Source organism: Condylostylus longicornis, unplaced genomic scaffold, assembly GCF_029603195.1.
Source record: "Condylostylus longicornis isolate FDR11 unplaced genomic scaffold, ASM2960319v2 ptg000095l, whole genome shotgun sequence".
NCBI lineage: Eukaryota > Metazoa > Arthropoda > Insecta > Diptera > Dolichopodidae > Condylostylus > Condylostylus longicornis.
In genome coordinates this window covers 242970-260769 of record NW_026578063.1, presented here as the reverse complement: position 1 = coordinate 260769, position 17800 = coordinate 242970, and positions in this window count along the sequence as shown.

The window sequence follows — 17800 nt, the reverse complement described above, 5'->3', positions numbered from 1 at the left end:
CTGGCGAAATTGGTAATAAATTAGTTTTTGAAATATTTAACATAACCTTTGAGTTTTATGGCAGCTACCCGAACCCGTTATCCGAGTTGTTCCAATTACATTATCAGCCATCCTTGGCAGAAAAGAAAGAACTTGCGAAACGAATAATGAAAAGAAATAACAAATACAAATAATTCAATCGACAACTTTGATGTAAATACATGTTCATACCAAAGTGAATATACCCTTCACGAAGGTGCAGAGTATAAAAATTGTTTGATATTAACACATTTTCTAATTATGTATGATACGCCTCCCATAATACATATATCTTATATAATAACCATTTTAGTTAAATTAATGTTTTATAATTCATAAAAATTACTCTATTTGTATGTTCTTTTTATATTAAAAGTTCATATGATTCTTTTTAGTTTTATGTGTGATTTTAAATATATTAGAAAATATATTAGCATCAGAAACTTTAAAAGCTTTTACTGGTTTCTTTATAACATTTTTATTTTATATAGGAGATAACTTGAAAGGACGCATTTTTAACGACCGTATTTTTTTTTTTTTCTATTTTAAACTTTATTTTATCCTTAAAACAATTATACTTGACTCAGCCTAAAAAAGTTTACAAAAACGGCTCTATAGCTTGTATTTTTTTTTAACAATATTGAAGAAACTTTCAAATCTACCTCGTAAACATAGAACATCAACATATTTATAATTTTATTGTTTTGTGCATGAGGTATAGCATTATTTATGTTAAATTATCTCTTTACCTGCCTTTACACATGTAGTAATATTAATTTGTTTTCAATCATATTTTTTTCTTCTAAACTTACTTATGTACAGTCGTAATAAAACTTTCGTCGTGCTATGTTGTAATTAGAACTTTTTCGCATAATAAAATTTGAATTTGATTTTGTAACTAATTTATTGTTTACTTTAAAAAGGCTTAAGGTTAAACAACTGGTCCTTCGAGCCGGATCTTTGCTTTGATAATATATACTTTTTTCAAAACCTCGTGGTTAATTATTTTTTTTTATTCAATTTGTTCGAACATTTTTTCTTTTCTTTATATAATCAAAGATTAAAAGTGACTTTCATAAATTAGATGATATTTGCGATAAACTATAATAAACTTTGGAAACATTCAAAAACTTTTATAGTAAAAACTTATCAAGATTATTAAAATTTTAAAGGATTATTTTTTACACGTGTGTGGTTGAATTTGCATTTGGGTATATACATTTTTATATTATTTTGAATTTGATTTTTTGGTATATACATACATAATTGTTTTAATAATAATCATCGAATCAAAATGTCCAATGATGATAAGACTAAAGAAGTTGCCGCTATTCACGAAATAAAGGAATTAAAAATTCTTCGTAGGATCATTAAAGGACAGGTAACCAAGCAAAAATTATTTAGCTAACAAAGGTAAAGAAGCAAATACTTTTGAGTTGGAGACAAAACTAGGTATGCTTGAAACTTATTTAATAAATTTTAATACGCATCAATCAAGGTTAGAGTGTCTGGATAAAGATGAAGAAGCTAATGCTGAATTTCGTACCCAGTTTGAGGATTCTTATTTTGAATTGAAATCAAAACTTTTGAAGCTGATCGATAGTAAAAAACCCACAGACTCTATTTCTTTCAATGCTACCCAATTTGAAAATACCATTCCGCCTAAAACAACCTTTATAAAGAATCTTGAGCTTCCCACCTTTAGCGGTAAGGTAACTGAATGGTTGGATTTTTGGAGCAGTTTTAGTAGAATGGTGGATGATAATGATTCGGTGACCGATTTAGCTAAATTTCAACATTTAAAAGGGTGTCTCATTGGTAAAGCTAAAAATATCATAAAAAATATAGATAGTGTTGATAAAAGTTACAAAGAAGCAATTTCACTATTAAAAAAACGTTATTTTAATAAAAAATTTTTATTTTATTCACACATTAATTCTATTTTAGATGTGGAAGTTATATTTAAGCCAACAATAGAAAATATTCGTGGTATCATTGATAGTATTAATGGAAATTTGAGATCATTATTATCCATTGGAACTAAAGAACAAATAGCAGATGCGTTATTATTGCAGTTGGTCATACCACGTCAAGATAAGGACTCACAGTTGCGTTGGGAGGAATTTATTGCAGAAAAATATAGCCAAGATAAAGATGAGAATGGTAAGGAATTTGTTTTTCCAAATTGGTCTGAATTATCAGAATTTCTTGAACAGCGTTGTAGAACTCTAGAAACGCTTGACCTTACACGCTCTGTAGGAACCGAAAAATATAAAGTTAAACGTTCAACATTCATAGTTTCAACCCCTACAAATTGCTTAATATGCCAAGAACCTAACCATAACATCTTTAGTTGCAAACGATTCAGACAAATGTCTCCGATATCTCTTTTTGATGAGGCAAAGAGATTGAAATTATGCATATTATGTTTAAAGCCTGGCCACACTGTAAAAAATTGTCGCGACAAAAAATGTAATTACTGCTCCGGCAATCATCATAATTTTTTACATCGCTCGTCTGAATCCTGTACTAATAATAATGTTTTAAAAAATTCTAAATCTAATTTCAATAATCAAACTCATTCAAATGCAAATTCGAATAGAATTTTTACCCCAACTACCACACCAACGACAAATTTCGTAAATAATTCTGAAATAAATTTAAATTCACAATCAACTTCAACGGGCAAAAATTTTGATTCCATTCATACTGATAAAACAGATGCTTTGATTTCGCTTTCTGATTCACATCAAGTGATACTCCCAACAGCTTTAATAAATGTAAAAACTTCTAATGGAAATTTTGTACAGTGTAGAGCACTCTTAGACTCTGCCTCACAATCGAATTTTATTACAAGAAAATTGGCTGAAAAATTAAATTTGAAAACTGTCCTGGCCAATATTAATGTGACTGGTATAGGAAATATTAATTCACCTAATTCAAAATATAAGGCTGAAATATTACTTAGCTCTAGAACAAATAAATTTTCAGAAACAATCGAAGTTCATATTATTGAAAAAATCACTAGCTTACAACCAACTCGCCGGTTTGAACTGGAATCTATAAAGATTCCAAAAAATATTTCTTTGGCAGATCCATTTTTTAATGTTCCAAGAGAAGTCGATTTACTCATAGGGACTGAGTTATTCTGGAAAATTTTGTGTGTTGGACAAATCCGTTGCGATGAAAGTTCTCCATTTTTCCAGGAAACAGTATTTGGTTGGGTAGCTTCCGGCTCTTTAATTACTGATTCTACCTTTTCATTTTTCTGTTCAACTCAAGATAATTTTTGAAAATATTGAAAAGATTATGCATAAATTTTGGGAAATTGAAAATTTAAATACTGAGGTTCCCAAACTGTCTTTAGAACATCTAAGTTGCGAGCAACATTTTAAAATGAATTTTAGAAGAGATCGTTCTGGTGTTTAACATCGGTAGTTCTGGTGTTTAATAGCGGTAATTTAACATCGATGTGTTGTTAAATTACCGCTCAAGGATAATCCTTCGACTTTGGGGGATTCATATAATATTGCATTGAAGAGGTTTATGAATCTTGAAAGAAAACTGAAAACAAATTCTTTCTTGCAGAAAGAATATCAAAGTTTTATTAATGAATTTTTATCGTTGGACCATATGGAACCTGTCGACTTTGAAAGTATTAATCCTAAACGGAAATTTTTTTTACCACACCATTGTGTTATTAAATTGGATTCGTCATCTACTAAATATCGTGTTGTTTTCGATGACTCCGCAAAGACCACAACAAATAAGTCTCTTAATGATATTCTTTTAAATGGTCCTACTATCCAAGAGGATTTATTTAGCATTGTCGTTCGCTTTCGTTTACATTTATTTGTACTTGCTGGAGATATTGCTAAAATGTATAGGCAAATATTAGTTGAAGAAAGTGACCGCAATTTACAATGTATTTTATGGCGAGATAAGCCTGAAGACAGTATTAAAATATTTCGACTAAAAAGTGTTACATATGGTACGAAAAGTGTTAGCTTTCTAGCAATTCGCAGTTTGAATGAAATCGCAAAAATTTATTCGACTTTATTTCCTTTAGGATCAAAAGTAATTTTAAGGGATTTTTATGTAGATAATCTACTGACTGGTAGTAACTCTTTAGATGACTTAAAGCAAATAAAAGATGAAATTGTAAAGATTTTGGATTTTGGAAGGTTTCCTATTAAAAAGTGGGCATCTAATTCTGAAATAATTCTACAAAATGTAAAAAAGGAAGATATAGAACCTTCATTAAAGTTTAATAATGATGACATTATCAAAACGCTTGGATTGAACTGGAGTCCAATTTCAGACGAGCTTATATTTTACTATAAAAATTCCGATGCAAATAAATTGTTAAATAAGAGATCGATACTTTCTCAAATTGGCAAATTCTTCGACCCGCTGGGCCTAATTAATCCAATAATTACTGCTGCAAAAATATTCCTGCAACATTTATGGAAAATTAAGTTGGATTGGGACGAAAGTTTGCCTCTAGATTTACACACCAAGTGGCTAGAATTTCGAGATCAATTGCATTTGGTTAATAATATTCGAATATGTCGCAATATAGCCTTTGATACATGTTGCTGGTCTGATTCTACCATAGCTTTAGCGTGGATCAATTCCCAGTCATTTGAGCTTTCTATTTTTGTTGCAAATCGTGTTACAAAAATCCAAGAAAAAACGACTAATTGGAAATGGAGGCATTGCCCAACAAAATTAAATCCAGCAGATTTAATTAGCAGGGGTGCAACACCAAGAAAATTGTTGGAATCAAAGTTTTGGTATGGTAGACCTGAGTTTTTATATTTCGATGCTTCGACTTGGCCAAAGTTATCAGAGTTTCCATCAGATATACCTCAAAGAAAAACATTGAAGTTTTCATTCGTTTCTACAAAATTTGATGACTACGTTGGTTCGCATGAGTACATTAATAACTATTTTCGTTTGCTACGCATCTGAGAGAAAATATAAACACTTATCTTGCAGCGAAATTAGAAATGCCGAAATTCTAATTATAAGAAATTTGCAACTGATATACTTTTCGTCTACTTATTACAATCTTAAAAACAATTTATTTTTGAAAGCAGAAAACCATGTTCGATGTTTGAATCCATTTTTAGATGAGGCAAATCTTATTCGAGTAGGAGGTCGCATTAAATATGCAAATTTGCCTGTCAGTGCCAGGCATCAAATATTGTTGCCTAATTCTCATCCATTTGTATATTCACTAATAAATTATTTTCATTATATTTATTGTCATACAGGTTGTCAAAATTTGCACAACATTTTGCGGGAAAGATACTGGATAATAAGTGGAAAGGCTACAGTTGGGAAAGTTATTCGTTGATGCTTAACATGCTTCAAGTTTTCTGCAAAACCATCTCATCAAATCATGGCCGATTTACGGGTGACCATTCAACGTCCATTTCTAATTAGCGGAATTGATTATTGTGGACCTTTTTTAATAACTCAGCGTATTCGAGGAAGGGCACAAATAAAATGTTATATAGCTGTTTTTGTTTGTTTTTGTACCAAGGCGGTACATATGGAACTTGTTAGCGACTTAACAACCAACTCTTTCTTATTGGCTTTAAAACGATTTCTTGCTCGTCGAGGAAAATCCTCCAGAATTTACTCTGACAATGCCACTAATTTCCAAGGTGCATCCCATCATTTCAAAGATCTTGTATCATTACTTAAATCAAAATCTCACGGTGACGCTATTCAACAATTTGGTTTACAAAATGGTTTCGAATGGAAGTTTATACCTCCTCGCAGTCCGCAATGGGGAGGTCTTTGGGAAAGTGCTGTCAAAATTGCAAACCAGCACTTATATAAAATTTGCTGTAAAGAGTTATTATGAAAAGTATATGTTATTATATATTTATAAAAAGTATATGCCAAGTTGAAATGGTAATGAATTGGTCGCATTGGACTAAAGCGTATTTAAATAATATACAAATATGCCAAAAATGGACAAATCAGCACGAAAACTTTAAAATCGGAGACTTAGTGTTACCAGTTGAAGATAATATACCATCTATGAAATGGCCTCTTGGCCGCATCACTCATATACAGCCTGGAAAAGATAGTAAAGTTCGCTTAGTCACAATATCAACTTCATCTGGAAACTACATAAGAAGTGTAAATAAAATATGTCGGCTTCCTATTGAAAGCAGTCCCTTTCAAGGCGGGCAGGATGAAGAAACTTTCAAATCTACCTCGTAAACATAGCACATCAACATATTTATAATTTTATTGTTTTGTACATGAGGTATAGCATTATGTATGTTAAATTATCTCTTTACCTGCTTTTACACATGTAGTAATATTAATTTGTTTTCAATCATATTTTTTTTCTTCTAAACTTACTTATGTACAGTCGTAATAAAACTTTCGTCGTACTATGTTGTAATTAGAACTCTTTCGCATAATAAAATTTGAATTTGATTTTGTAACTAATTTATTGTTTACTTTAAAAAGGCTTAAGGTTAAACAAATATCTAAATTCAAAACTAAATTTTTATGTTGATGTACTTATGGTAATCCTATTTTTATTACACTATTTTGGTATTAATTTTTTTATTTTTTTTTTCAAATGATTTTATTGGAAAATCCGGGAATAAAAAACCAATAATTATTTCGTAAAGAAAAATAAAACTTAACCTACCCTAACCTAACTTACATCCTAATTAAAACTATTTGTACTACTACACAGTACTTGCTTATCACTAACTATTGTCCAACCACCAATATTTTTACCGACCGTATTCTGTATACAATAGGTAGGTTATGTGATGGCAACAAATTTTGCATATCGAGTTTTCGGTGGGAATGTACTTCTCCATAGTAGGGAAGTGTAAGTAGACTATTTTTAGCAACCTGTCGGTCTGTCAGTCTGTCGGTCTGTCGGTCTGTCGGGCTGTCGGGCTGTCGGTCTGTCGGTCTGTCGGTCTGTCGGTCTGTGTGTACACGCGTGTATCTCAAGATCGGCTGAACCGATTTTGATGAAATTTTTTATGTAAGTTTATTTCTACCATGGCACGGATCGATCAACTTTTGGTATATATCAGGCCTCGGGAACTGCACTTTTTAGCGGGCCTGTTTTACATTTTTGAACATTTTAAAGAAAATATTCAACCGATTTACTTGAAATTTCATTATGAGCTTTGCTCGACCATCCGTGAAAATTCCTAGCTTTTGGAGCAAATCAGGCATCGGCAACTGGACGTTTACTACGGGCCAAATATACATTTTTGTGTATATAAAGAGAAATAATCAACCGATTTCATGGAAATTTCATATATGAATTCCACGTATTAAAACAATGAACATATAAAGTTTTTGGAAAGATCAGGGTTCGAAAACTGATTTGCGGGCCGATTTTACATTTTTCACCATTTTGAAGAAAATATTCAACCGATTTACTTGAAATTTCATATATGAGCTTTGCTCGACCATCCGTGAAAATTTCTATGTTTTGGAAGAAATCAGGCATCGGCAACTAGACGTTTACTACGGGCCAAACATACACTTTTGTGTATATAAAGAGAAATAATCAACCGATTTCATTGAAATTTAATATATGAATTCCTTGTATTAAACCAATGAACATATAAATTTTTTGGAAAGATCGGGGCTCAAAAACTGATGTGCGGGCCGATTTTACAATTTTTCACCATATCTACGGAACGAATTGATGGAATTTCTTGAAATTTGAAATTTGAGTACTGGTTGTTACCGAAACTTACATTTCAGGGAATTCGGGTAGCACAAAGCGAAATTTTACTAAGAGCCAAACATTTTTCTAGGTATATTAACTATAAGCTTACTAAACTCCTAAAAATTGAAAAGAAGTATTTAACAGACATTTTTATAATATTCTGTAACACTTTCATTTAACTAGACAATACAGAATGCGGTCGGTTATGTGCTGACTACATCAGATTTTTTATGTATACATTTGTCCCTATCTGAAGTTGACATTTCATATTTTAAATTTTCCCTGTTTATGTCATCTGGGTTATTTTCAATGGCCCTGCACGTAGCCCGTCTATTATAGTGATATAATAGGGGGACGTGCGCTTGGCCCTGAATATAACCATTTTGGTCTAAAAAGACAAAATGCTCAGGCGCTATGAATCCTGTGAGCAACGTCTTTCTAATGTACTCCCCATTGTGGTAGAATATATGTGATATCACACCATTTTCAGGGGTGTTTTGTGCTTTATCATAATGATTTCGAATCAATTTTACTAGAAAATTGTCGATTCTGATTATGTTTGCTTCTTTGTACAAGTGTTTGTTAGAATAGTAATGTTTATAACCGGTATCTGAATTTCTATATATTCCGGTGCAGACTCTTATACATTTTCTCTCAAACTTTCGTTGCACTTATGTTGTACCATATTGGTGCACCATATGCAAGCGTAGGCCTTATTAATGATTGGTAGCAAATTATTTTCACTTTGTTACTAATGTTTTTATTGTAAAAAATTTTTTTTGCCATCATAAAGAGTTTGTTACCTTTAGATATTGTATATTTGATATGCTCGGAATAGTTTAAGTTGCGATGTAAAAATATTCCAAGATATTTAACAAATTTTTTGTTGGCAAGAAGTGTGTTTTCAGGAGTCTCTATAATGAAGCTTTTCCAGTTTTTTAGTCAGAAGCTTTTATGTCAGAACTTACTTTGTCAACCGTGTTACGAAATAGCACGGTCTCACATTTATTGTAGTTCACTTTCAATATCCATACTTTGCAGTAGTCCAAAATGATATTAAACATTTTTTGAACTCTGTGCTGTATGCTGGATACAGTATTATATGCGGCATATACTGTCAGATCATCTGCAAAGGCGAGGCAGTATGAATTATCTCCTACACGATCCAATTCAGAAACGTAGATTGAAAAAAGGATCGGTGCATTAACCGTTCCCTGTTGCAATCCATTCTCAATTACGAAAAGTGGAAACTTTGGCAATCCTGCGATATCTGTATCATAAATTCATTCCCATACAACATACTACATATCAGTGCAGTTAAATAACGAGGAAATTTGTATTCATGCAATAACTTATAAATTAGTCCATCCAACTAGACCGAATTAAAGGCCTTTTCAAGGTCTATTAAACAGGCACCCACACCAAAGCCCTTGTTGACAAACCAGCAGATGTCAGAAGTCAGTTTAGTTACAGCATGAACAGTACTATGTCTGAATTTAAAACCAAACTGATTTTGTGGTATTATGTCTTTTGCTATTGTATATTTAGTAATTAGGTCATTTATAAGTGTTTCGAAAACCTTGCTGATGTTAGGCATCAAACTTATTGGTCTATAATTACTTGGATTAGACGGGTCTTTACCTGGTTTTTTTAGCAATACTGTTTTAGATATCTTCCATATTTTAGGCAAATACAAATTGTTAATTGCATTATTAAAAAGTATAACATATTTCAAAATCACTAGCCTAGTTAAGTTTTTCAACACCAGGTTTGGGATCTTATCTACACCAGAAGATGTCTTGTTGGTTAATGTCCTAAATTTAGTTTCAAGTTCAGTTTGGTTCGTGAATTGGCTATTTTCACCATACTGTTCCGTTGATTTGTTTGAGTTATTGAAGTTACAAAGTGTCTTGTTGTTGGTGTGTATTTGGTTTAAGTTGTGTCTGAATTGATTTATTTTCTCTGTTATTTTGTTATGTATTCTACTGGTGGTGGGTAGCCGAATTTTATGTGTATTTTGTAAGTAAGTACCAAACACATTAGGAATTTGTTTTTCATCTTCTAATATGTATTTATTTGTGTTTGTTTGCTTTAATGTTGTGATGTCAATATTATTATGTATTAGTAATTGTACGTCATTCGGTTCAATGTGTATGCTTTGTATTTTGTTAAGTTTATTTTTTTTGAATAACTTGTTTAGTTGTGGGAACATATTGTTATTTGGTTCGATTTTTTGCAGACGTCGTTGCCAGTATTTGTCAATTTCAACGGCGATTTGTTGCTTAATCAAAGTCTTGATATTATTTAACAGGCTTTTAAGCAGTCGAAAATTGTAAGTAGGAAGGTTGTACCTTTGTCTGTTGATTTTGTCTTTGATTCTGTCTTTTAATAAACTACTTTTTTTTTTTAAAAGTATCTTCAATTTTGAGGAATAAAATGTTTGTAAATTATTATGATTTCTTTTATTTTTTGGTATGGTTTCGTGCATCGTTTCTAATATTATTTCATTCAGTTGTTTAAGGTGGTAGTCTATATTTTCAGTCGAAATGTTACTACTATCCACTATCTTGTTACTGTCAACTATGTATTTGTTAGTATAGTTACGGTCAAGTTTTGTTTGAAATGGTTTCCAGTTTGCTTTTAGAAAGTTGAAATTATTATTATCAGCCAGCACTTCGTGCTGGATTTGAAGGTCGTTGTTATCAATTGTGAACGGTACGAGTATAGCGTTGTGGTCACTGTCATAAGGAAGCGTGGAAATTTTGTTATAAGTTTGTGAAAAAGTTATTTTGAGTCTGACATCCACTATCGCCAGGTCAATGTAGGAATTGGCACGAGGTAAAGTTGGCGCGGCTGTTAGCAGTAAATTGCACCTGTATTTTATATTATTTTCTTGTAACCATTTATGTAATTGCGTTCCCCTAGCATTATTGGTCAAATTTAATTGTTCAGGCCGCTCAGATTCAATACTTCGAATATTTTTTCCATTTCTGTTAAAAACATATGTGAGTTTCTATTTGTTGCATACATAGAAACTATATATAATTGTTTTCCTTGTTTTAATTGTAGTGCTATAATGATCGGTTCAATGCATTGAAAGTCATTAAAAATGTCATTATTTGCAATGCTAAACTGGAAATGTCTTTTAATTCCTATGGCAACACCTCCGCCTTCGAGACCATTTTTACGATCTCGCCTGATTATTTTGTAATTATTTACCACGAGGTGGTCAGTTGATTTAAGTTTTGTCTCACACATACAAACAATGTCAGGCCTATACTTCTCCAGAAAATGCATAAAAGAGAATTTTTTATTATACGAGATTAATGAGTTGATATTAATCGAAATCAGATTATATCGTATGTCATTGTCAAATCTATTCATATTGGTGGTTAGTTTCAATACTCATACAGTCAAATAGTATGTTTATTCTATCAGTGTTAGTATTTATATTTTTTTCAATGTTAATAAACTTTTTTTGCATTTCTTGGATGCAATTCCTTATTTCAATTAAGATATTGTTAGTATTGTTACTAATACTATTATCGGTATTAATTTTATTAATATTATTATTACTTACAATACTAGCATACGTATTAGGTCGAGTAATGCTAAAGGCAATGTGTTTGTTTTAGATTTTTTGTTTCGTCACTTCCGCTGCTTCCAGACGTTCAGAGATTTTTGCCTTGAACGCTGGGCAGTTCCGATATGAGGCTGGGTGACCATGATTTTTGCAAAGTGTGCAAAATAGTTTTTCCTTTGGGTCCTCCGGCTTAATATTGCAATTTCCAGGTAAGTGATTTTCGCCACATTTTACGCATCTATAATCCATATTGCAGTTTGACGAATGATGGCCAAATCGCTGGCAACGTGTGCACTGCATAATATTGGGCTTATTAATACGTTCCCAGTGGATTATCAGATGGTCAATTCGTTTTATTTTCATAATATCGCTTAGTGAACTTCGTGGTGCGGCTTGAACAATGAAAAATGGCAATATTTTACCTTGTGATGTTGAATGCTTTGTGGCAAGTCTTGTAACTTTTTCAAATTTTATATTTTCATTTTGATGTTTTTTTAGACTCTCTAGCAACTCATCACACGAATAAGAGCTGTTCAGTCCTTTCAGAACCAGCGACAACCTTTTTTCTGCTTTTGGTGTGAATGTATAGTAATTTATACCAGATTTTTCTAAAACACCACGAGCTTTTTTGAAGTCATCTATATTATATGTAAATAGCACGTTATTATTTTCGTTGATTTGTTTGATCAGAAAGTCTTTTATTTTTAGGTCACTGCTAAAAAGTTGTTTCAATAATTTAACATCTGTCTTACCGAAATTGATAGGAGGCATTCTTTTGCTGCTGTTGGAGTTTTTGGTCCAATTGTATGACTGCTCATTTATATCACTTTTTACCGACCGTATTGTGTATACAATAGATAGCTTATATGATGGCAACAAATTTTGCATATCCAGTTTTCGGTGGGAATGTACTTCTCCATTGTATGGAGGTGTAAATAAACTAAATTTTTTTTTTTATTATATTTATTAGTATAAATACTATTAATCACCAGTACAATTTATTAAATACATAGATTTATAAAAATTCAAATTTTCTTTCAGGAACTTTAAATAATTCAATTCTAAACTATAAAATTAAAAAAACTTAAAAACGAAAACTTTAAAAGAATACTTAATAAAATCAACAATGAATTTGAAATAATATTAAGAAAATACATAAAAAAAAATTTATGAAATTATAAACTAAAAAATTAAATTTCATTGTGAACTAAATATCTATATATTGCATTTTTAAAGTGATTCAGACCTCTTTAATTTTTTATCTCAGCAGGTAAATTGTTGAACATCCTTAGTCCTCTGTGGAACAAATTATTTTGAGTGTTTGCCCTTGAGAATTTCCAACCTGAACGAATTAGTTGATCTCAAATTGTAGTTCGTAACTTCCCCAACGCAATTTATAATATTTTTGAGATACTTTGGAAGCAATTCACATTTTATTTTAAAAACGAATACCAAAACATTGAAGCTAAGTCTCTGTCGCACTGACATCCATTTTAATTCTCCAAGCATGTATCTAATATTAGTTCTTCGGTTGCATTTTAATATAATACGCATTGCCCTATTTTGTAACACTTGAAATTTCTCAATTACAAAAACAATAAGGATGAACAATAACCTAAATGTGGTAATATTGTGGTGTTATAAGTTGTGATTGCACATTTTAATGTGAGTTGGTTTCTTATTCGACCCAAATATCCGAATTTCTTAGCTATTTTATTGCTTACAAGATCTGCATGTTTATCTAAACTCAATTTTTTATGTACCAGTACCCCCGAATACTTGATACAATCAACTTTTTCTATGCTTGTACTTCCAATTTCCACATTAATCGCACTATTGGATCTATCATTGATTACCATATATTAGGTTTTATTAAGCCTCAGTTTGTTCAACCATGAAAACAAATGATTTAGGTCTTCATTCATTTTAACACAACATTCATCAACACTACGTTTAACAATATAAATTAAAGCATCATCAGCAAATAAAATTATTTTACAGGAACGAACACTTAATTTGATATCATTAAAATGCAAAAGAAAACTTAAAACACCTAGTAATGTATCTTGAGGGACTCCATTATTAATAAAATTTGACTCTGACAATATCTTTACCTACACATGTCTTTGCTTTCTACAGTTCAAGAAACTTTCAAACCATTTCAACTCAGTGCCAACTATACCATATTTTTGAAATTTGTCCAGTAATATTTTGCGATCAACTGTCTTGAAAGCTATTTTAAAATCTAAAAACACGGCTAATATCACACAATTATTTTCCTTAGCTCTTTTCCAATCATAAAGAACAAGATTCAGAGCTGTTTCACATTAATGTTTGCCTCTGAAACCATTTTGCTCATCACATAATGTGTTGTTCTCGATCAAATATTTTCTAATTGCAAGCTTACAGTTTTCTCTAATATTTTTTCGTATACTGGTGTCATATTAATTGGTTTCACTTCGCTCACTAATTTTGGTCTCAATATCTTTAGAATCGGCTTAACAATTGATTCCTTCCATGTCACAGGGAAGATATCCTGCGATAAAGATGAATTTATCAAATGAACCAACACATCGCCAAATATGGTACGACTCTAATATTATTTTATTATTTAGTCCCAGAAAATCCTTTTTGTTATTCATGAATTTTATTAAACCTGCACCTGTTTTCATTAATTAAATTTTGATACTCAACAAAAGTGATGTTATCGGAAACTTCTTTAACACTATTAATGAAAAATCTGTTGAGTTCATTAGCTACATTAAGCGCTCCTGTTATTATTTGTTTTATTTACTTTTATCTTTTATATTGTGTTATTATTTACTTCAATTACATCATTTTTATTTGTTTTAGTCACATATTTCTTTATTGACCTCCACATTAATTTTTATTGATTATTAGGATATATTGTTACTTTCTTTTTAAACAATTTCATTGAATTTTCTATTATGTGTTTGAACAAGTTACCACACAAACTGACATCATTAACATTACACAAATTTTGAAATTGTTTCTCATACAAAGCATCTTCTAACCTATTCTTATTTATTTTCATTGAATTAATCTTAATTTCACGAAATTCATACTTTTCTTTCATACAAATTTTGATTTCAATTGTTTGGTGATCAGATATTAAACAATCAATTCTGTTGAAGGTAGTAATTCTATTTATTTCAGGTACCCTAGTTATTACATAAACAATAATCGTCGAAGAAGAGTCAGTTATTCTTGTCGGAAAATTAATAACTTGTTTTAAACTACCAGTGTTTATAACTCTTTTGATGGCTTGTTTATCGTTGTTCTCTTTTAACCACTCAACATTACCATAAATAAGATTTTTATTAACTGTAGCGATATTATCGTCAAACGGTTTTCATATCGTTTTCTAATACTCCAAAAAATTCATTAACTCCAAATTGACTAGGCGTTTTATACAACACAGTGATAACCCACGTTTCTCCGCTTGCTTTTATTTTCAACTGCAATATCCAAAGCTGCTTATTTTAAATGTAACTCTTATCACGTACAACTTCTATGGATTTCTTAATGTATATTATAACGCCACCTATATGTCTTGAATGCGAATTACATTTATACACGGCGTAACCATTTAATTCTATTTCTTCATCATCCATATCATCTGTTAAATGCGTTTCACTTAGTAATATTAATTCAAAGGCATTATTTGCGTTCATAAATTCCATGACTAAAATCTAAATTTAAGTTCAGAGACTTATTGGCTCTAATATAGTTTATACATTGAATGGCATTATTTGTACAATTTTTGTCTAAGTGTTCTCCACCACATTTAATACAACTAACATTTTAGCAGAACATTTCGTCGCATTGTGATTCTTTGCAGCTTAGCACTTTAAGCATATCCTTACATCAACGCTTTCATAGGTTTTGCATATACTCGATTTTCTTTAAAATCTTCGACATCAACTTCAATAATGATATTATACCTGCTATTTTTTATTTTATATGATTTACTGTATCGTGTGGTACTATCGCAGAATCAAAATACTGCGACAGTGCCATCCCTCTTTTATATTGATGTTTAAGTTTACTGGGTCAACATGACGTTTTAATTCTGTTTTAGTTATTACAGCTGTTTGATTATTTTTCGGTTTTACTAAAATTATCGGACCTTTTTAGCACTTTTCCAAAAAATTTAAAAAAAAAAGTGCTTAGTAGTTTCACTTTGACCGTCCGTCCGTCCGTCTGTCCGTGTGTCTGTTTACTTGAAGATAGAAAACTGAAATTTTGTATGCACATAGATCCTTACTAGAAATTTATTCCCGTAGAACAAAATTTTTACCTATCTCTCCCCCTCTAGAAGTTATACCCCGCCCCCCAAAAACCCTAAAAATGGCCTTTTTAACTATTTGTTGCAAAGAAAACATAAGCATTTTTGAAATTTTGCAAACGCAAAAAGGCAACGGGTTGCTTTCCCTAGCGCGGTATACTATAGTTAAACTTCAAAAAAACAAAATGGCCGTTCAAATTTACCGTTACCTAAAGTCTTTTTTTTCTAACTTTTTGATTTCTAGATTTCTAGTTTTTCTTCTAGACCCCAGCCTGTAGAAGCTTAAAAGGGGCTTTTAGACAATAACTAATAGTTCGTTTCGTTAGAACAACATTTTTTTCCATCTTCACCCCGTCTCAAGCTATCGCCTCTTGAAGTATGTAAAATTTGAATTTTTGACACCTTATATTTCCGAAACCGCAAGCTTTTTAAAAATTTCTATAAACGCAAAAAGCTAACGGTAAATTCCATGACATTAAAAAGTATAATTATTTTTCTTAACTCACACAATTAAACCTTAAAATCGAGCATTATGTTAACCCCTCTTTATATTAATATTTACTCTATTTCAAATACTGCATAAATCGGTCATCCTAAATATATGCAATCCTAGAAATAGTTTTGTATATGAATGAAAATAATTTTAATAGTGTGATAGGTATACATAGCCATTTTTCTAGGTATGTTAACTATAAGCTTACTAATGTGCTAAAAATTGGAAAGAAGTATATAAAAGACATTTTTATAATATTCTGTAACTACCTAACTAGACAATACAATGGACAACTAGACAAATACTAACTAGACAAATAGAATTATGGTCGGTTATCTGCTGACAACATCTAACATCATGCGCTGACATCATCCACATGTTAACAGGTTTCGCGGACGGTCGAGCGAAGCTTATATATGAAATTTCAAGGAAATCGGTTGAATATTTTCTTAAAAATGGTCAAAAATGTAAAACAGGCCCTCTAAAAAGTGCAGTTCCCGAGGCCTCATATATTCCAAAAGTTGACCAATCCTTGCCATGGTCGAAATAAACTTATATATAAAATTTCATTAAAATCGGTTCAGCAGAACTTGAGATTCACGAGTGCACACACAGACCGACAGACCGGCTGATAGACAAATTGCTAAAAATAGTTTATTTACACTTCCCTACCATGGAGACGTGCGTTCCCACTGAAAACTCGATATGCAAAATTTGTTGCCATTACATTACTTACCTATTGTGCACACAATATGGTCGGCAAAAACATATGGATACAGCAAGAAACATAATTGCAATATTTTCCATTCACTTCCCTCTTGTGAAAATTTTGCAAATATCTAAATAAAATTCCAAAATTTATTTATGTAAAAATTTTTAAACATTTTTATATAAAAACTAGTCGTGTGTGCTTGCATTACAAACCTTGCAAGTATTATGCCTGTAGTTTTGAAATTGTGTTCCATTCTGTGGCTGAGATATTTTAAGTTTACTTTATTTCTTCAAAAACACTCGTGTAATATACATATAGATATGTTTTTCCTAATAAATAATAAGCTTAAAATAAGAAAAGTTCTGAAAAACAATTACCAAAAAATACATAATTAAACAAATAATTAGGTTCTTTGAGATCTAATACCTTTTGAGTAATTTATTTTAGAACCTCGCTTTGAGTTATGTCGCATAGAATTGTAAAATACTTTTTACAATAAGCACTCTAAGCGATAAATTACTGTATACGCATAAAATTATTGGCTCATAAAGCATGACTGTAGAATGATACTAATGCTAACGTGTATAGTGCTATGTGTATAGAATACGATTTCTATGCAAAAAGTTCCAGATTCGAACCCTGAAAAATGCGATTTCCTAGATGAACTTTTTTTAATTGATAATTTATTGATAATTTTATTTTTGTGTAAAACGAAATTAAAAAAGCTTCTCCCTTACAAATCAATATCAGCGAGTTTCCGCTCTAAATATTTTTTTGAAAATACCCTATTTGTAAAAAGTTTAATGCAATAGAATAACATTTTCTTACAAAATTTTGCCCTAAAAATATATTGTCAAGAAGTTTAATGTACACTTATGTTTGGATTACTAATACATTTTGCAAACAGAACGCGAAAAGAATACATAATTAAAAGCGTACGTACATAA